At 36.9% G+C, this 21,773-nt stretch overlaps 1 protein-coding gene across 3 annotated transcripts in view; it reads right to left on the bottom strand.

The window, feature by feature from the left end:
* SYT1 (synaptotagmin 1) overlaps window positions 1-21,773 on the bottom strand; it is a 505,880-nt gene that overhangs the window by 166,557 nt on the left and 317,550 nt on the right. The gene's annotated exons all lie outside the window — the stretch shown is intronic.

Here is a 21,773-nt window from a genome sequence, read left to right on the forward strand (position 1 = left end):
TCCTTAATAATGCCTCATAATTTTTTCTCCCAAAGCCAATAGTTGTGAATCACTGATTTTGCTTGTGCTACTTTTCATTATGCTCTGTATATCCCAACAGTAGTATGTTAGTTCTCTGCCAAGAATGTTTTAAAAACGATATTATAAAACCTAACTACGAGAAAAGCCATTCCTACCTCATAAGTTGTACCTAATAAGTTGCTAGTTGGCAATTTGATATCTTTTTACAGCAATGTGATGGTTAAAACATCAAAAGTACTGTAAATGAAAGAAATGAGAATATATTTGTTACATAGCTATACAAAGATGCCTGGTTGTTCTTGACTTTGAAATACCCTCCCTTAAGTCTTAATATCTTCTGTATAAAAACCATATCTTGGAAGGTCACAAGTGATAAGAAAAAAATCAGTAAGTTCAATTATCTTCACTTTCCCTGATTTCTAATGATACTTGGAATTAGAAACAGATTTTAGCTTTTTAATTAAATAAAACCCTCTTCTCCTTTGAAAGTCTTGCTGTTACTCCTTCATTTCCCAGCTAGAGTACGTTGCCAGCTGTATCACTTTATCCATGTTGCACCCCCAACAAATGAATACTCTGTCACCCTTATTTTGAACCCTTATGTTCTAGCCACTGAGTTGGAAAAGGGTGATAGAAAGAAACTAAGGCATCACCTCAATCTTCTAGGAACTCACAGTAGTTGAGACAAGAGGTGACCATAAATGACTGTGGTACAAGATAGAATGAATAATCATTGCATTAGAGGCAAAGGTAAGGAAAATGTGAAAATGCAGAGAACAAATGGAAGCATTAGAATGGCCTCATGAAGGTGGGTATCAAGAAGGATGTGCAGAATTCACATGTCAAGATGATGAGGGAATGACAGGCAATGTGAACAAAAGAATGGAGACAAAAATAAGTAGCAGACTGGAAAAGGGAACTCTGTTTTCACAGATTTCCCTCTTTGAATTTCCATTTCCATGACTGAAGCCAGGCTCTTATTACCTCTTGCCTAGTCTATTCGGATAACCTCTTAACTGATTCTCTTTCTCCAGCTGCTCCCTTCCCCAATTCATTCTGATATACATGCACAGAGTAATTGTCATAAGCTCTGGTCAGGTTGCTTTCCTGCTGAAAATACTGCAGGGGCCCCCAATGACGCCAGCACTCCAGGCCATCCACGATTGGGCTCTCTTCATTTTTAGGTTTGCCTCATTTTCCTTTATAAAAAATATGCTCACAATTTTCCAGTTTTTATCATTGCTCCCTCATTCTCTCAACTTTCCCTAGACTTAAAGTTGTAATCCATTTTGATTTCTCATTTCACCTTTCATTTTCATCCTCAAAACAATCACCTCCTAAAATACCTGTTATACCCAGTAGCCTCAAGAGGACCCTTATCTTTTGCAATTGACCTCTAATATGTTTCCTGGTCTTCATAATCTATCCTCTATTAAGTCTTTTGCATGATTTTTATAAAATATTTTTAGGGAAACTGGAGATTAGTTGGAGGTTTTCTCCTGAATTGCTCCTCCTCAGATAAGTTTGTCTTAGTCTTGGGAATAATGAAATTGCAGGAGATTATTATTAATTTCAGAATTATTTTCTTCTTTTTGCCACAATTCTTTGCAGTTATATTTTTCTTCCCAGAAACATTAGCTCTCATAAAATTCTGTACAAAAGTAAAATGTTCTGCTTAAGAAGTCAAAGAAAGGTTAAAAGTTATTTATTTATAGTTGAGTTTTCAAGTAATGAGCAAGGTGATTATTTTTTAAAGCATGGTTTATACACAGACATAACAGTTTCAGAGTCATTCCTTTGGTGAAAAAACTCATTGCTCATACTAGATTTCGCAGTCATAATAACTGTCACAGTGGCAACAATTTCCAGGAATTGCATTCACTTTCTAAGACTGCAACCTACTTCATCAGACAAGTTTTAGAATAACTTTTAAAGTGCTCTTTCCTTTTTTGTCATTTAAACTAAAGAGAGAAATCTCATTTTAGAAAAAAAGCTGTTCAAAGTAAAATGAGAACTCCAGTTTCACTAGCTTAACAAGTACTAAATTGAAATGGGTGAAAACTTAGGGGGAAATGGGTACTATAGTATGGATCCCTTTAGTTTTGTGATCAAATTCGGTATTTTCTGCAGAAGTGTATAGGAAATGAAAGTTTCTGTGAAAGAAAAAAATACAAAAGGACTGTGAGGGAAACCATGTGGAAGGTTCTTGAGGGTCATGGGTACCAAACAGAAAAAAAAAAGTGTCAGCAAATTGTAAAGATAATGAGGGTGCAGCGATGTGCAAAGCAAATGATAGTAATGAAGGTATTGACGAAGGCACCTTAATTTTAGGCCAGGAAAAGAGCAGAGAATACCGATAATTACCAGTATGAAATCCTTCATTGCAGTACTTAAGTTCCCAGAATGGAATTGAAGCGAATTGATCAATTGTTCTAACACATTTGAAAATGTGGTATGAGAGTCCGTTGTGAAAGTGGGTCAAATGGATAACATTATTTTTACATTACGATGGAGTATACTGTATTGTGCTTTTAAATCATTACATTTATACTAGATTCTTAAACTTTATTAGGTGTAATTTTACTGCCCCCCACCCCGCGGCTGCCCTGCATTTTCTTTCCTTCCCCTCCCTCCTTTTACAGGCTAACTATATTTGTAATGTTGCCTTGCCCCCACCCCTTGATGGCACTGCTAAATTTGCTTGCCATTTCTGGGATAAGGATACTTAGCACACTGAGAGAGTAGTTTTTTGATAAGTAACATTTCAATTAAGGTCAGTCATTGAAAGCAACAAGTCAATGCCACTTTGGGATGGGTTTAGCTTTAGAGACCATCTGCTGGCCAGTAATTTTAAAGAGCTGTGATCCTTGACTTTGGAAAATGGGAAAAGGGATGAGACTTTCTGCAATGCATCTCTAACTTTAGCAATCCTTGCTCCTAAGTAAGGTTCTCAAATTCATTCTTGCTGCACTGATTTTTGTTTTAGAATATTTCAAATAGAGACCCAAGAAGGATCTAACAAGTACTCTTTACCACACAGTTACATCAATGTTGCAAAAAAAAAGTGCTCAGCCCGATGTTTTGCTTGATACTGAAATGTGAGAAAGCATATGGTTGTACTTGAGTAATTTAAGAAATTCTACTTAACAAGCTGTAGAGAAAAAAAGTCGCGGAAAAGGGAAAAAAAATGGGAAAATTATCTCTTCAAATTTTGGAGACAATTTTAGGAGAAAAGTGGCAAATACCTTGTCTTAGTTCAGGTTGCTATAGCAGGAATACCTATAAACAACAGAAATTTCTTACAGTTCTGGAGGTAAGATCAAAGCATGGGCAGAGTTCGTGTCTGGTGTGGGACCACTTCCGGGTTCATAGACAGCTGTCTTCCCTGTGTTCTTAAGTGGTGGTAGGCACGAAGGAGCTCTCTGGGGCCTCTTTTACAAAGGAAATAATCTTGTCTATGAGGACTTCACCCTCGTGACCTAGTCGCTTCTCAAAGGCCCCACCTCCAAATACCATCACATTGGGATTAGGTTTCAACATAACCTTGGGACGACATGTTCAATCTATAGCATCCTCATATACGAGTTATAGATGGGGACAACACATAATCTACCTGTGGATGTTTTGGGAAGAGAGAGCATCTTGCAGTAGTTAAGAGCCTGGATAGATTTGGGATAGGTTTCATCCTCTGCTGCTACTTAGCAGTTGAATGACCTTGGCTACTAAATCAAGCTAACTTTCAATTCCTTATTTATAAACAGGGTGTAATACTAGCATCTACCTCATAAGGTTGTTGTAAGGAATAAATGAAATAACGCAGAGTGCCTGTGGATTACTAGGTACATACTCAGTAAATTGTGGCTGTTATGACAATTAAGCCACAGTACACAAAGCAGTGTTCTATAAGCTCAGCACACGAGGGAGGTACCTCTGGGGAAAGTGCCTCTGGACAAAAGTTTATCCTCACATGCAGTCATGCACCATACATCACATAGCGAAGAGTTATGAATCATTGACTTTGCTTGTGCTGCTTTTCATTACACTCTCTATATCCCAGCAGTATGTTAGTTCTATGCCAAGAATGTTTGAAAACAACATTGTAGAGTCTAACTGCAAGAAAATCCATTCCTATCTCCTAAGTTGTTCCTCATAAGTTGCTGGTTTGCAACTTCTGATCTTTGAACAGCTGTGTACTAGTGAGAACACCCAAAGTACTGGTAAACGGAAGAAATGAGAATGTATTGGTTACGTAGCTATAAAAAGATGTCTAATTGCCCTTGCCTTTGGAAGAGTCCTGAGGGAAGATGATGAAATAGATGAAAGCTCATTCTTCCTTAGCCTCTCGGCACCCTTTTTCTTGTTAAGTGACACACTCTACCTGAGGAGAGGTGACTGGGAATGACCTTGAGCAGAGATGGAAAAGTGATCTAAGTGTTCATTCACAAGGATCCAGGTGCTTCTCATACACCTTGCCCCCTTATTTCCAAGAGCCACCGAAACAAATCCCCATAGACTGGATGGCTTAATACATTAAGGATTTATTCTCTTAGTTCTGGAGGCTAGAAGTCCAAAATCAAAGTGTTGGCATGGCCATGCTCTCTGAAGTCTGTGAGAAAGAATCTGTTTCATGCCTTTCTTTTAGCTTCCGGTGTTGCCCACAATCCTGGGTGTTTCTGGGTCTGTAGATAGATAATCACTCCCGTTCCTGCCTCTGTTGCCACATGATGTTCTCTCTGTGTGTCTCTGTCTGTGTCTCTTCTTCTCTTCTTATAAGGACATTAGTCATATTAGATTAAGAACTGCCCTACGCCAGTATGACATAATCTTAACTGGATTAGGTCTTTGAAGACCATTTTTCCAAATAAGGTCACATTCGCAGGCAGCATGAGTTAGGATTTCAATGTATCTTTTTTAGGAGATACAATTCAACCCACAACACCTGCTGTGTACTTTTCCATTTAAAACATATTTGTAATTGTTTAATGTAGATACATTATTTTTTCCTTCTACTAACATCACTAACATTTTCTATTTAGTCATTTTCTTCTGCTTTCTAAAAACATGAATTTTATGTTTTGGAAAAAAATATTTAGAAGTTGCCACTGAGAAAAAGTCCTTATTTAACATTTTTCTCCCCCCCGGACTCTTTCCTCATAGGATTTTCTTACCCCTCAATAGTAGGAAAAATCCAAACTCCTTGTGGGAATGTGAAGCATGTAATAGACATGGCTACTGGGTATCCGTGTATAAACCTTAGTCATTTGGCTGACATTAATTGTGGTTTAGGATTAAAGTGGTTTTCAAAACAAGTAAATAATAAGTTTCCCCTTTCAGTTCATGGCTAAAATGAAGTTTTCATTGCTGGGATTTTAAAAATAATTTAGTTTTTATAGTAAGATTCTGAATATTTTTGAAAACTCACTTTAGTCAGACATATGTCAGTTCCAGGAATGATGAGGGGCTCACCTCACGTGTGTTTGAAGCAGCTTTTGGAGTGTGAGGTACACCAAGAATCTAAACTTTGAATTTTGGAGGTCTTTACTAATACATGCCCCTCACCCCTTTTAAAATAAAGTATTCTCAATATTTTTCTTCATGCGCACATTTCTTTTAAAGGATATGTCAGGAACTTGTAATACATAATCATTTAAAAATGTGTCAAACATAATTTCTAATTATATTGAGATTAGCTCAAGGTACCTCACAATTCCAACTGCTATGTTTGAGTTCATACTAAGAACAGAAACTTTCCTTCTTCTTAATCAATTTTCCTCAAAGGAGAAGTTTGGAATTGGAACAGTATCTCCAACCTAGGATCCATGGTATTTTCATAGATACCTGAATCCTGTGCATATGCACTAATTACCAAACTATACCCTTGGAAGGATTTACTAGATTGAGCGTTAGGAATAGAGAACGGTGTTAGCTTTCATACCCTTTAGCATTGCTCAGACACAAAGAACCTGCACTGTAATACCTCATCACTAAAACTGGGCTGCTGCTAACCCTGTGAAAACAAACTATATTTGTGATTATCAGGAAATGCCACCAAAAAGAAGAAAAGAAGAAAATGAGAATGAGTGATGCTTTTTAGTTCAAATGCTCTTAATTTTGTAAAAAAAATAAATAAATAAATAAATAAAATGTACACAGTACAAATTAAAATTAGAGAAAAGAAAATCTCTATTGCCTTTTAGGTAAGAATTCTTTGGCTCCCTCCCACATGCTCTCTTTCCCTTTCCTTATCTGTGGTAGCAGAATTCTAGGATGGTTCCTAAGACTCCCCCCATCCCTCTCAGTACTCCTCAGGTTCACATCCTCTGGAATTCCCTGGCTTTGATCATGGGCAAAACAAGTGATATGATAGCTACTTTATATGGCGAGGGTGAAAGATTGTAACGTCCCAAATCGGTTGATTTTAAATTAACTAAAAGGGAGATTATTCTGGGTGGGCCTGACTTAATCAGGTGAAAGCCCTTCAAGAGGGATTTGGCCCTTTCTGAGGTGAGAGAGGTTCTCCCACTTACCCTGAAGAAGGGTAAACTACCTATAAAAGGGGTGCCTCTAGAAACTGAGGGCCTTAGTCCTAAAATGACAAGGAACCGAATTTCTGCCCAAATATGAAGGAACTTGGAAAAGAGTCCTGAGTTGCTCTTCTGCATAGTTGCCACATTGATTGCCAACTTTGCATCAGTTAAACTGTGCTTGGATTCTTGACGCATGCAAACTGTGAGATAACAAATGTGTATTGTTTTAAGGCCCTAAATGTGTTGTAAGCATTTATGCAGCTTTTAGAAAACTAATACCTCTCCACAAACCAATTTTTGGCATATCTTTATAATAGTGAAACATAGTCTCCAAAATTAATTCAGTAAGTAATTATTTAGTGTCTATTCTATAGGAGCACTATATATGAGAATGTCCATCTCTGCTCCTAAAGAAGTTAGACTCATCTGGAAAAAGAAGACAAATAGCTCTTACATAAGAATATAATTGGCAAGTGCCGGAAGCATGAGGCCTATGGAAAGTCCAAGAACAAGGAGGACGATCAAGAAAGAAAAAAAACTAGTGCAAATATGTTGGTATGTGGTCTCAGAAACACTTTACACTCAAAATAAATGAGATACTTGAATGCACCTGAGTTTCTAATGTTGAAACTATCAGCGGACTGTCGTGAACTTGGGACAGAGAAGTTCATAAGTAACTTCTGCTGCAGAAAATACGAGAGATTTGTGATAACACCAGGGGTGTGGATGTGTGGTGGCATTCAGAAGTAGCCAGGAAAGAGTTAGCTTTTCTGATGGTAATGACAGCCTACTTCCTTTCATCTAATTCTGTAACCACCTCAACACTTATCCAATTTCCCTTCATCCTGTTAAGTGCATGAGCTATAATTCTGTTTGTATTCTCATGGGAGAGAACAGTTAACACTCACTGCTTTCACTTTCTCACTTCTTAACTCCTTGCCTCACACCCTGAACGCTGGCTTCTGATTCCAGCTCTCTAAGGAAACAAGGCTTTCCAAGGTCAATAGAGAACTCTAAATCCACTGGCCTTTTCTCAGGCAAAATCTTCCATGATCTATTTGCAGCATTTGCCATGCCTGGATTCTTATATCTTTAATTATTTCTTTTCACGGTCAAAAAAAATTTAGCTGGATCACACTGTATTCCTTCAATCCCATAGAGGTTTATTACGGTTTGCAGAATGAAGTATGACCCGCTTAAGCAAAGCATTAAATGTTCTCAAAAATGAGGTCAACCTGCTTTCTCTTCCAACTATATCATTAAATATATCCTACAATCCAATCAAACCAACCAAATTGTTAACCATAAAACTCTGTGATGGTACTCACAGCTCATGTTATTCTGTATGGAAGGCCTTTCTATCAATTCTTTTGTTGTGCAAATCCTTCTCTGGCTCAAAGCGTAATTCAAGGCCATCTCTTTCTTAACTCCTGTAATTCATATCTTCCTCCTCTGTGTTTTGCTTACTTGTACCTCTCTTTAATTCTTCTTTCATTATGCTCTGTACTAAAGTATGTTTTCCTTAGCATCTTTGAGACTCTGCTCCCCTATAAAATTAGGATCATACATATATACCCAATAGGGTTGTTATCAGGAATCATTGGTCAAATCGTAATTCAATATATAGCACTGCTCACTAAGAAAATACTGGTAATGGTGATGATGATGATGATATCTGCTCCTTCTTCCCTACTAGACTGAAAATACCCTAAGAGCAGATTTGTATGTTTTAGTCGTTATTGGTTGTCCCAAATTTCAAGCAGTACATTCTCAATTTGTTTTGAATCAAACTGGCTGCTGTTTCTCAGAAACTCTCTTTACTTAGCTTCTATGACACTATACTTCTTCACCCACAGATCTCTGACAGCTCATTTGTCTTTTCATCGATTTCTCTACTCATCCTTGAGTTTTGTATTTTAAGAATTTATCATTGACGCTCTTTCTCCACCGCCTACATTATTACTAATAACAACTATCCACCTTTCCAACATCAACTGATACGTGGTCAATCCTCAATTTCTAATGCTGGAGTTTCTCTTGCTTTCCTCATTCCCTACAAGGCATGACCCTGAAATGGTTATGCAGCTTCTCTGGAATTATTTTTAATTTTTCTGTTTCCTAGACACCCTTAGCTCCCGTTGCAGTGCCTGTCAACTGTATGTTCACAGAGGCTGTCACATTTGTGCCTTCCTTGCCACAGAAATTTAGGCTTTCATTATCTCTAGGGTTCCTTCAATTGCCTCTTTCATGCTTTGTCCCTCTCTCCTGGCTCTCCCCTTGCAATCCACCCTACCCACACATAATTGCCAGATTGATGTTTCTAAAACAAAACTATAATTATGTTACTTCCATGTTTAAATATTTTGAATGGTTCCTGGCTCCTCTTTAACTATTAAATAAAGTCTAAACTCCTTAGCCTGATATTGATGGCCCCTCTCTAACCTAATTCCATATTATATTTCCAGTCTCATCTTGGATGACTCCTCTATATATTTAAGTTTCAGCATGCATCACTGTCTTATATTATTATTATTTCTCTGCATATCTTATCTCTCCTATTAGATTATGAAAATGATAACTTACTCTGTTTTGTATTCTACCACCAAGCCATTCATCCATGCCATGCACATTTATTGGCTGCTCACTCTTTGTAAGGCATATAGCATGTGTCTAGAGTGCAAAAGGATGGGTCAAACACCAAGGCTATCTTCTGAAACATTAAAGTCTGGTCAGGAAAATAAGGTATGAGTACAATAATACTACATGGTAGAAGATGATAAGTGTATTAAAAGAGTGATAATGCATGTTCAGGAGTAGTAGTACAGAAAAGCTAGCATTTGAATTGAGCCCGGATCTTTTAGGGTAGGGAGGCTTGGTTATACAGAGATGGGGAGAATGGCATTTCAGATGTAGGAAAACTGTGCATTAAGGTATAAAGGCAGGAAATGGGGAGATGTCTCTGTGGAACAGTGAATAGTTCGTTTCAAAGAAGCAGAAAGGTAGGAAAGATAGATTGGGGCTAGAGTACAGAAGGTCTTGGATGTCAAAAGTCAGCTAAAGGGGAAGTACTGAAGGTTTTTGAGCAAGGGGTTTGCGTGTTCAGAGCTGGGCTACAGGAAGAATCATCTGGAAGATTCATGTACAATGGATTGGTCAACAGAGGAAAGTGGTTGTGGGAAGATCTCTTAGGAGGCTCTAAATAATTGACCTATAGATGAGGGATCAAACAGAGCAGTGGCAGTGGGAATGGAGAGGAGAAAGAGAACCAAGAATGAGGCAATAGTGTTTGTTAACTAGTTGGACGATGGAGACAAAAATTGAGAAGAATCAAACATGATGCTAGGGTTTTGAGCTTCAGGGTAGCAGAGTGTGTGTGTGGAAAAAGAAGGTAAGTTTAGTTTTGGATATATAGAATTTTAATCACAAATGGCATATACAGATGAAAGGATCTTAAAGAGCTTTAAAAATGGAATTCATTGGGGGGCTGATTAGCTCAGTTGGTTAGAGCGTGGTGCTGATAACACTGTTTGCTCGTTCGATCCCCATATGGGCCACTATGAGCTATGCCCTCCTTAAAAAATAATAATAAAAAATTTTTTATAAAAAAATGGAATTCATTGTAGTTTTAAATTGCATTTCCTAATGATTAAAAATGTTGAACATTTTTACATGAACTTATCAGCTCCATGTGTATTCATTCATTAAGTGTCAGTTCAAATCTTTTGCTGATTTTTGTAAGCGGCGATATATATACATATATATACATATATATGTGTGTGTGTGTGTGTGTGTATATATATATATATATATATATATATATATATATATATATATATATATATATATATGTATGTATGTATATATTTTTTTTTTCTGGAAAGAACTTGTCAAATACATGTATATGTATTGCGTACATTCTCTCCTAGTCTGTGACTTGCATTTTCATTTTCTTAATGTTGCGTTTTGAAAGCATAAGTATTTACTTTTGAAGAAGTCTAATTTATCAACTTTTCCTTTTATAGTTATTGCTTTTGGTGTCCTTTTAGGAAAACCTTTGCCTCCATCAAGGTCAAGAAATCATCTCCTATGTTTTCTTCTAGAAGGTTTACGGTTTTAACTTGGTAGGGACATGGAGCAACGAGATGTTTAATACATTGCTCTTAGGATATAAATAGCATGACTACTTTAGGAAAACAGTTTGAAAGTTTTTAAATATAAAGTAAAAAATACCATACTACCCAGCAATTCCACACTTAGCTACTTCCCAAGAAAATGAAAATATAAACATATATCCACTCAAAGACTTGCACAAAAATATTTATATATAGCAGTTTTACTCTTAAGAACCTCAAGCTGAAAACAACCTAAATGTCCATCAACAGACAAGCAAGTTGTGACTATCCATACAATGGAATATTATTTAGTGTAGCAATAAAACGGAATGGACTACTGATATACACAAGAACATGGATGAATCTCAAGGACATTATACTGAGTGGAAGAAACCAGAAAAATAGATAACACATGATTCCATTTTTTTGAAATGCTACAACAGTCAAAAGTAATCTATAGTGACAGAATGCAGATCGATTCTTGCCTAGAACCAGTGCAGGAATCGATGGAAAGGAACTAGAGGCAAATTTTTGGAGTGATGATTATATCGCCTACATTTGTCAAAATGCACAGAACTATATATTTACAATGGGTGCACATTATTGTATACAAACCATTCTTAATAAAGTTAATATAACAAGGGGGGAGCTCAATAGAGACAGCAATGCTAGGGATTGAGTTATGAGTGTGTTTTACATAAACATGGTATAAGAAGTCCCGAAATTGTAAAGAAATCATAGAGATAGAAATGTCAGAGGCAGATCCTTGGAAAGCACCTACTTGTAAGTGATTAGAAGAGGCAGAGAGAAAGAGAAAGAACACTGAGAAAGAAAAAAAGGAGACTTAGAGTATATAGTATCAGAAGCCAAGGAAGAAGAGAGTATCAGTAAGAGTGAGGTACGTAGTATTGGTTGCCTTGTACATACGGGGCCAAATGTCCCTGGCTGAGTGAATGGCCAAAGCAGGTAATCCATAAAGAAGCAAAGGCGCGTCAAACTCCAAAAGGAAGATAAAAACAGCAGAAATGACTTTGGGAACCATCTATATGTTTCCTATAATGGAAGCGCTGGTAAAATGATGGCAGTGCTCAGCTTGCAGAAAAATTAGCAAACTCAAACTCTTATGAAAGTAATGGGGCTTCCACATCAGGAGCTTTGCTGTCATAGCCGAAGACTACTTACTGCAAAATAGCAAAACAGATTCTGTTCTGACGAGGAAGGACCTGGAAGGCAGCCAGGTAAATCACATTAGAGCCACATTAGCAGATCTGGAAAAGAAAGGGGCATGGGTGACAGCAGCTGTGGAAAGGTGAGGTGACATGGAACAGTGAAAATTAATGTGGGCAGAAGATGGCTGGCAAGGCCATTTTGAAGCACCACTTCAAATGATATTCACAGTTTTGGCATTATTGGCAAGAACAGTAGCTGAAAGACAGAACTGCTATGCTTTGTGTGGCTGATAAGGTAAAACAGAGAAATTCATACAAGTTTTCTACAAAAAGCTACTCACCAAAGAAAACCTCACAAAGTCCTCATCGCAGGAAAAGATGCTGTAACATACTTCCAGCTATCTTTGAACTCTCTCCATGAAAGCACTGGAAACTGGACTGTGTTGTATAGCAATTGCCATAAAAAATGAGTTCATCTTGTTTCATGGGCATTCTAATACAATGCATTATTTTTAAAATTAAAAGATGAAACTAGTGCTAAGTCCCATCTCTCCACTTGAATAAAAATGCTTGTCGGGAGAACTGTTTACTCTGATGACCAATTTGGTGGCTGATTGTATTTTAATGTTGAATTGGGCTGCTGCCAGGCCGAAGAGAATAAAACACGGAACATTTTTATTCAGTGCAGGCAACGAGGAAAGAGATCAGAAGATGACAAAGTGAACGAAAGTTCAAGGAAATGGAGATGAAAATCAAAAGAGAGGGAGAAAGAGAACAGGTGGGTTGTGCAGTGATGAGTGGTTGAGAGAAAGCAGAATGGCTGTAGAAGCGCTCACCTTTAGTCCAGCATGATGTGGAATTTCGCTTTGATGATAATTATTACTCCTTATCAGTAAGACCCTTTTGGAGACCATTTGCTTTCTTTCTTTCTTTTTTTTTAAATTGAGATATAATTGACATTAAGTGGACTAGTTTCAGGTATATAACATAATGATTCGGTATTTGTACATATTGCAAAATGATCACCACAGTAAGTCCAATTAACATCTATTACCACATATAGTTACATTTTTTTTTCTTGTGATGAGAACTTTTAAGATCTATTCTCTTGGCAACTTTAAAATATAGCATACAGTACTAACTATAGTCAACATATTGTACATTATATTTCCAGGACTGATTTTGAAACTGGAAGTTTGTACCTTTTGACCCCTTCACCCATTTCACCACTCCCCCAACCCCTGCTGCTGGCAACCACCAAGCTGTTCTCTGTATCTATGAATGGAAGCCCTTTTCTTGCTAATGGGATTATTAGGATCTTTTGAGGTAAAGGAGAATAATAATTCTGCCTCCTATGAGCCAAATTTTGTGCTGGGGCTGGAGACACAAACATGAAAAGATAGCCTCTGGTCTCATGCAGATTGGTTGATACTAAGAGAAAACACAAATAAGTAACAATATAAACATATGTAGAGACTAACCACAGAGGCAGAATTGCTGATTAATAGATTAGGAGGTTGGTAGCATGAGAAGCTTTAAAAAAGAGGAGAATTCTGAAGGAAAACTGGAAATTGTCCCGCTAGACAAGCAAGAAATTTCAGGCAGAGTACAGGGTTTGTACAAAGACTTTGAAGCAAGGGATACTATGGATAATAAATTTGGTAACTCCTAGAGTTTAGTTTCTGTCCAGCTGAAGCAAACTGTGTGAGGGGAAATAGTTGCACGAGAGGCAGGAACTTACCTAAGAACCGTTATCAAATCATCTCATAAAAAGCCATCGATGTCATACTAAGACATTTTAATTTAGAGGCAGAAGAATGCTGAGTTTGCAATGCTATTGTATCCCAGAAACAGGTTGAAATTATGTGCTTTGGTTTAGTTCCTAAGTAGAGCATACACAACTTAGCATGTAGCATATGCTGTATAAATATGCACTGGAAGCTTGAACTTTGAATATGGCCAATACTGTATTCCAGATATTGTTTTAAGCATTTTATTACGTCTTCCCACAGTAGAGTACTATACAATCCTTATTTTACAGAGAGATTAAATGACTTGCCCAAGGTCATACAGGCAGTAATGGCATGAGTGATTATTAACACAGCTTTCTAGACAAAGTGTTAACCCCTTAGGGTTACTGAAGTATACTGAAAAATGTAGGGAGTAATAGTTACATGATTGTAGTAGCAGTGTTTTTAATACACTGTAATAGTTTCCTGATTTTAAAGAATCTCATCCAAGTCCTTATAAAAAGGAAATGATTACAATAAAACTTTACTGTGAAGGCACTGAACAATATAACTCAGTCAATTAAGGTATATTACCCTGAAATCCTGGATCTTTTCTAAGTTTCTGTAGATAGGTACACACTACTTTCAGTAAATGATATATGTATCAGTCAAATATATTTCTATTATTTGTAGTACCATTGCCTCCCTCCACCCCCCCTTTTTTTTCATTTTAACCTGTATATGTAAAAAGCTTGAAAGAGAAAAGAAAAAGGGAGAAGGTTCAAGTAGTTTTGACGTTTCTCCAGGACAGTAGTTTCAATGAAAGTGTTGCTTGGGGAAGAAACCTTTAAATGGGTCAATATCTTCTGAATTTTTATTTTAAAGTTTACCTAAGTCACTTAAATGGCAGACTGGGGCGACATGTGGACTCAGAAGGCATCAAATTAAATTCCTTTAGTAGCGTATTCTCAACAGTGAAAATCAAAACAAAGGAAAATAAAGCTGAGTGCTAAAAATATGATGGTGCATCACATAAGTTCCCTTTGGTTTCTGTTTCTAAATTCTTTATCCAATTTAATAGAAACTCACCTGACAGGTCAGCAATGCAATAAAAGATCTACATAGTCATTAGAGAGAGGAGAAAACAGCAGTTGCTGAGCTTCTCTCATTCTATTTTCTTTATAGGTTTGCATTGGTAGTCAGACTTCCCTTGGTGAAAATGTAGCCTATTTTGACATGCAGTTGCTATGTAATAAAGAATAGAGGTTTCAAGCTATTTTAAAATATATTTGTGTATCTGTATAATATGTCCACATGGTAATTCCTGAGCAGTTTTTAATACATGTCCAAAATATGGTTCACTCCCTTATTTTTCTCAGGTGAATTTACTTAATATCTTTGGAAACGCTAGTGGAATGTAGCTAAAGAAGGTTTAGAAACTTCCCTGAGATCATAATTCACTTGGTGGCTTTACATGTTTACCATTACTCTGTATTACCAATGCTTTAGAAGTTTATAAAATCTCCCAACACTAGTTCAATTTAAAGGCATGAATTTCTTGGGGGAATTTTCTGCATAATAGGCTTCCAAGAGGGAAACAAAATTCAAGAACGTATTTAAACAAACTTCCTGAAATACGGCATGAATGCCATATACTTTTTGTCAGGTTTCCATATTGAATATAGGATATTGGTAAGGTCATGTTGCTCATTATTCTTTAAAATCAGTATTATCCACAGCACCCCAGTTTATAACAAATAATTTATAATCCTTTTACTCTCTGAGTATAAACAATGATAATACAACATATCTACATATGTAAGTTTAGCACAAATCAATAAAATGTGCTAACTATAAAAGAAATATAAGAAGAAAGTAATTTATAATGAAATAATTTGTATTTCAGTATAAAAATCTTCAGGCACCACTATATGAGAAGACAAATGAATTAGAAAATGAAGACAAGCAGAAGATTTTCAAAATGTAACGAGAACATGAAAAGTCAGAGGTTCGATGCACATTAGAATGAAAGCTAGTATATTCAGCTGATATTAGGGCCATGCAAAAATGCTTTGTGTTTATATGACAAATGGTTTTAGGTTCAGATATTATGAACAGGATTTCCTTCTACATGCATATTTTATGGAGGTTTTGAAATTTATGCAGAATGAGGGGCAATTTTCATTGTGTGAAACTGTCTCATATGTTGCAAGATGTATAGGTCCCTCGGCCTGTGGCTTCTAAATGCCAATAGCTGTCCCTCATGCCCATATTGCACACTAAAAATGGCCTAATGAATAGTCACAATATACTCATATTGTAGGGCAGTGCCAACTCTAATAAGAACGAAGCTGTCTTTCTGCCACAGGATTACGTTTTTAACTCTTAAAACACACACACACAATATTCACACACACACACACATATGTTCTATATCTTAAATCAGAATTAAACTTCAAATGTAGATGAAATAATACAACTAAAATAAAATGGAACATATGTTTATCAAATGGAAACATGGATCACTACGTTGAGCTGTGATGCACTGCACCCTTCTCTCTAAGTGTCCTCGTCCCACATATACTCCTTCAGAACTGCACTGACGAAGTCACTCAATATCACAAAGCAGTTGCTCTGAAAAGAGTGCATCAGTATTGCCACTTTTTTCTTAAAGATATTTCAATTTAATAGAGGTTAACGATGAATAATAGCACTTAACATTTTAGCCAATGCTTTTCTGAAGTGAGAAGAATCGAGTCAACAGATGAGAGCTGAAGCTGAGTTACATACAGAGTTCATTTATGCAATGAAACAAAGTGTACCTAGTAGTACTTAGGTAATAATGGGTTCTTTACATGACAACCTGCCAGAGTAAGTGAGTGCAACCCACGGAAGGCAAAAACCTGCAGTGAATAAATAAGTACTTGTCTTTAAAGCCAGATAATGCAATGAGAAACTCCGAATTAGTATTAAATTTGTGTTCCGAGTATTCAGTCATTTAAAACAAATATCAAAGATGAATATGAAAGATCAACCAGTATCTATGAAGAGACAAATAGAACTTAATAGTTTCAAGTCGGCTGTGAGTAGGAGTGGAGGTCATTTGCAGCCTCTGTGATGTTCTATTAAAGGCATAATCATAAAAGTGCAAAATTTTTCTTGACACACCCTGCACTTACAACCTGCACTTCTTTGAACAAATCACTTACTATACTGAGCCTTGTCTTTCTTATGTGAAAAATGGTGATAATAATTGTTCTCATCTAGTAGAGTTTTCACAAGGCCAAATGGAGACTGATTTTATAGAAAGCACAGCACATACTTCCATGCTAAGTGCTCAATAAACATTGGTGACCATTATATTGTTATTCACATGCTATTTATTATTGTATGTTCCTAATGGTTCTCTTCATATATTTCTTAAAATTGTCTTCTTAAATTAACATTATGTTCATGACATTAACATATGTAGCAGTGACATGGCGTACAATTACATTATGTTCATCCTGTAGTTACATGAGGGAAAATAAAGCTACTGGACTGCATTTTTGCTCCTCAGTGAATATTTGCTTGCGCCATGTTTAACCAACTATATCACTACGGGTTGTTGAGTTTCACTGGCTGTTACTATGAGAGAAAACACTGATATACCTACTTTTCAGGCAAGTACTTTTCAACTGTGTTTCATACAGCCAGTGTCTTTAGAGCTGTTGATGTGAGTATCTAGGGAGGGTGAGTGAGAAACATTTAACACACCTCAGCAGCTCTGATGTGTTTCATGTAGGTTTCTTTTTTCTATTTGAACAAAGGGATCTTTAGCTAAAAAGGTGTGAAAACTATTGCTCTCTAGATCAGTTTCTCCAAGCATGGCACAAGAAATCAGTGTTTGTTTGGTATAATGGCATTATGTGTAATGTGATAATACCTATATAGTTGTTTCTAGTACGATGTCAGGTAGTTCCAAGTAGGGGAGATACAAAGATGTGTAAGAAATTGTTCTTGCCTCTGAGGAATTTACATTTCAGTGAGAAAGACAGGCAAAACAAGAAAAATACACACCCAAACCAGATAACCAAGATATTTAATGAAGAGCTTTGAAAGGTTGGAGGAAGACTCAAATCATTGTGCTTTAGGAAATGATGGAACTTCTCATTCAAGTGATAACATTTGAACTGGTTCTTGAATGAAAAAGAAGGGGTCAGGGTTAAGGGGGATGGGGTCCAGGAAGAGAGAGAATCATGGGAGAAGACCCGAGTGGATGTGCTGGCTGGTTTTGAGAGGTTTTTCAGGAGAATTAACAGGACTTGCATGAATGCAGGTATAGAATTGGAGGTGAAATATATCAGGGCGACAAGGATGATAATGAGGTTTCTTAATAGAATTGTTGGCTGGGTGAATATAAGTACCCAGGGAGAGCAGGTGGAATAAGAATGGAATAGGATTAAAAATGGAACCCTGTAAATAAGGAACTTTACTGCTCAAGGGAAGAAAAGACGATGAAAATGGAGGACCAGTCAATGAAAATAAGGAGGAAAGGAAGAGGAGGAAAGGAGAGTGGAGTCCCGGAAATCAAGAGGTTTTGAATGTTGGTGACAACGAAGCAGAAACATTAGACCGAAGGAAGGTTGACAATGACCCTCTTAATTGTGCATCAAGGAGTACCTGAGACTTCATTAAAATCATTTTAACAAATCATTTACTTGGAGGATGGAAATTTCAGTGGAAGGAGCTGAGTTGTTGATGGGAGTTGAAGAAACAGATGTCAGAATCTAGGTTACGTTTTTCAGTCTGTTTGGTGTAGATATGAAGGAGGAAAACAGTAGTAGTTGACAGGACGTAAGGTAAGAAGAAAAGTTTAGAAAATGAAAGAGGAAAACTGACATTTCTTAAGCCCTTAGTGTGCATGGAGTTTCATCAAATATACGAACCTTGAGTATGTGTATGTGCTAAAAGGAATGATGGAGTAAGAAAATGAAATTATAGGGATTTTTTTTTAAAGGAAATTAGAGGAGATGATGGGAAGAGGAAACACCAAAAGGTTGTTTTTCCTAGATGAGGCATTGTTGGAATGAGTTTGAGAAATGAAATGCATATATATTGGGCCGCAAAATTTCCGGAATTTTCTTAATTTGGGTGTCTGTCTGACCTGAATAGAGGGCTTCTATAAAATAGAAATAGGCTTGTGAAAAATGACAGTTTGAGTTTAATAATACCTACCATTTATAGAATGGTTACTCGGTGCCAGACACTCTGCTAAGCACTTTATATGCACTGATACTTTCACACAACAAGCTATGATGGAAATATTATTTTCGTCCCCATTTTATATGGGAAGAAACTGATACACAGAAAGATTAAATAACATTCCCAAGGTCACAGAGCTAGTATGTAGTAGAGCTAAGATTTGAACCCATGCAGTCTGTGACTAGAGCTTGTGTTTTTAATCCCTACGTTAAAATGTCTATCCAATAGTATTTCTGCATGAATGATGTGACTACCCTTAGCCCACTTGCTCGTATTCTAGACTGAGAATCAGGTTCCGGCTATTTGGTTTGCTGCTATGCTTCAGGAAAGGTGCACTCTACTTCAAGAAGCTCATAAATATCAAAATCTTAATCACAGCTATTTGGATGACACGAGTTCATGCTTTACAAACCAACCATGGCCCTAGTCATATTAAAATCAAAGCTGCAAAATAAAGAAACATTCTGAGAAAGCTTGTCTGCTTCATTTAGATAACAGTGTGCAGAATGAATTGGAAGATAAAAATGCTCAGCATTTACCATTTCCTTTTCCTTTTTTTATTTTAAGCCCCATGGTGTTATGGATGATATCATCAGGCAATTTGGTCTGAATATGTTCCATGCTGGTCCGTGCAGATGACCCCACTAATGACATGCACACTCACTGCCATTGTGACACTGCTCTTCTCACAAGTGGGAATTTCAAGTGACAGAGTAAAGCTGTTTGCTATCAATTTTGCAAAAAACACATCTGCCAGATAGCCAAGATTTCGGTCAGAGACTGAAATCGATTAATATTCTAATTTGTTACCTGTCATTAGCGTCATACTATATTATGCCAAGTCAAAAGCGATAACCTTTATATAACATATGCTCCTAAAGGAATGTAATTTTAGGGATGTTTTATTTTTGTTTAGTGTTGCTCCCTGTGTATAAATCCCATTAGAAATTTCAGTTACACTGGCAGTAAAAATTGTAATGGATTAAAAATAAAAGTGTGAAATATTTAGTTACATATTTTTAATAAATCTAGATGGCTATATTTATGATACAGTTTTTTCTAGCACTTATTTACCATACCATTTAAAATAATTTAGGTATTTGATTTCCTTTTTCCTATTAGATCAGGGAGAGAGCTAACAACATAGTATTTCTATATCCTCTGACATTCTGTTATTTTAGGTTGCTGGTTAAAAGCAAATCTCCATGGAGGAGAAAACTGGGCTGATTTCCAGTGTCCCAGAAAGGGACACAGGAGTGAGACAGTGGCTTGGGAAGGAATGAAATGAGGTGAGCCAAAAGAAAGAAAACAAAGAAGGGCGATTTTCACAGATGATTTTTTCCAGCTGATTGTTTTCCTACTGAGGAACAGGAAGGAAAATATAAAGTAATCATACCTGGCTCTAAGTGGCAAAGGTTAAATCATGGTTCTCACTAAGCATGGAAACAACTCGCTTTTCCAGTGTGAATGACAGTCAAGCATTGAAAACATGTTTTCCTTAGTATTAGAAATTAAGAATTTTTAATATCCTTTAATTTTTAACCACCTTAAGGCATCAAAGTTTAAGAGGGGTGGCTCAGGATATAAGTTAAATTGACCATTCATTCATTCATTCAAACAAACAGATATTGAGTGTCTCACGTATAGTTATATCCCAGGCACCACCACAGATATAACTATGCATAGAGCAGACCCACCTTTTTGCCCTTGTAAAGCTTACATTATTTTGGAAGGAGCAAAAATGATTTAAAAACAAATAATAAAATACATAGTATTGCAAATGGTGCTAAGTAATAATAGTGAGGAATAAAAAACAAGCGGTAGGACAGGAAATGCTGGCAAGGATGGGGTGGGTCAAATGGGTGAGACTTTTAAGTAGTGCGGTTGGGGAAGTTCTAACTAAGAAGATACCATTTGGGTAAAGGCCTAAAGTAGATGAGAGAATGGATTACATAGATACATGGGAAACATTCAATCCCAAAGTTTTCGATGTTGTCATGTCTCTCATATTGTTTGCTCTTACAGAGGAGGAGATAGTATTGAAGACAGGGCAGAATATGCATTTGGTTTGGTGTTGCTCATTGCTGCCTCTGCTTCCCTGTAACACATTTCTTTTAAAGCAAACAGTTTGATAAAATATTCAGGTGGGAGTTTGCCCTCATGATATACACATTTGGATTTTGCCATGTAGTTATGAGCTCAAACGTATATCAAAATACCCAGGTCAGTCCATCAGCTCAGCAGCAGAGCAAGGCAGAGAACCGGGAGCCTGCGTTTCCTACCCTAGGGCTCTATCTATTGGACCATCTCCATCTCCACTAGGTTGGGGGTCTTCTTACTGAGAATGGTCATTACTGACAACTGTGCTAAGTGTGTCTGTCATGTGAACACGAATGTGTTAAAAGTGGACAGAGAGATCAATCAATGGTAAATTACTTGAGGGGTAAGAAGGTGATTCCTTGTATTTTTTTCATTTAGTTTCTCATTGGTCTCAGAGAATAATTCTCTTACAAATTTATAAATCTCTCATCTGGATTATTCCAACAGCTAGCTTTATCTTCTGCCCATGCCCGTCCAAGCATATTTCAACACAATATCGAGTGATTTTAAAGAAAAACCTAAGTCAGATCCTGGGACACCTCTGTTCAAATCCCTCCAAAGGCATTTTATTTCACTCAGGGTAAAATCCAAATTCCTTAGAGCAATCTGCAATGCCCCTTGTACATGGACTCTGCTACAATCCAGACTCATCTTCTACCCTCTCCATCTTGTTCATTGTACTTAAGGCACACGGAGCTCCTGGCAGTTTCAGGAAGATTCTTGCATAAGGGATTTTATTTCCCAGGTTTTTTTATAACTTCCTCCCCGACTACCTCAGGGTTTCCTTACAAAGAAAACCAGCTCCATCATTCTAAATAATAAGAACCTTCTACTCTCTGGCCTCTATCCTATCCCACTTATGCCCTTTCA

Source organism: Rhinolophus sinicus, linkage group LG02 (assembly GCF_036562045.2).
Source record: "Rhinolophus sinicus isolate RSC01 linkage group LG02, ASM3656204v1, whole genome shotgun sequence".
NCBI classification, from domain to species: domain Eukaryota; kingdom Metazoa; phylum Chordata; class Mammalia; order Chiroptera; family Rhinolophidae; genus Rhinolophus; species Rhinolophus sinicus.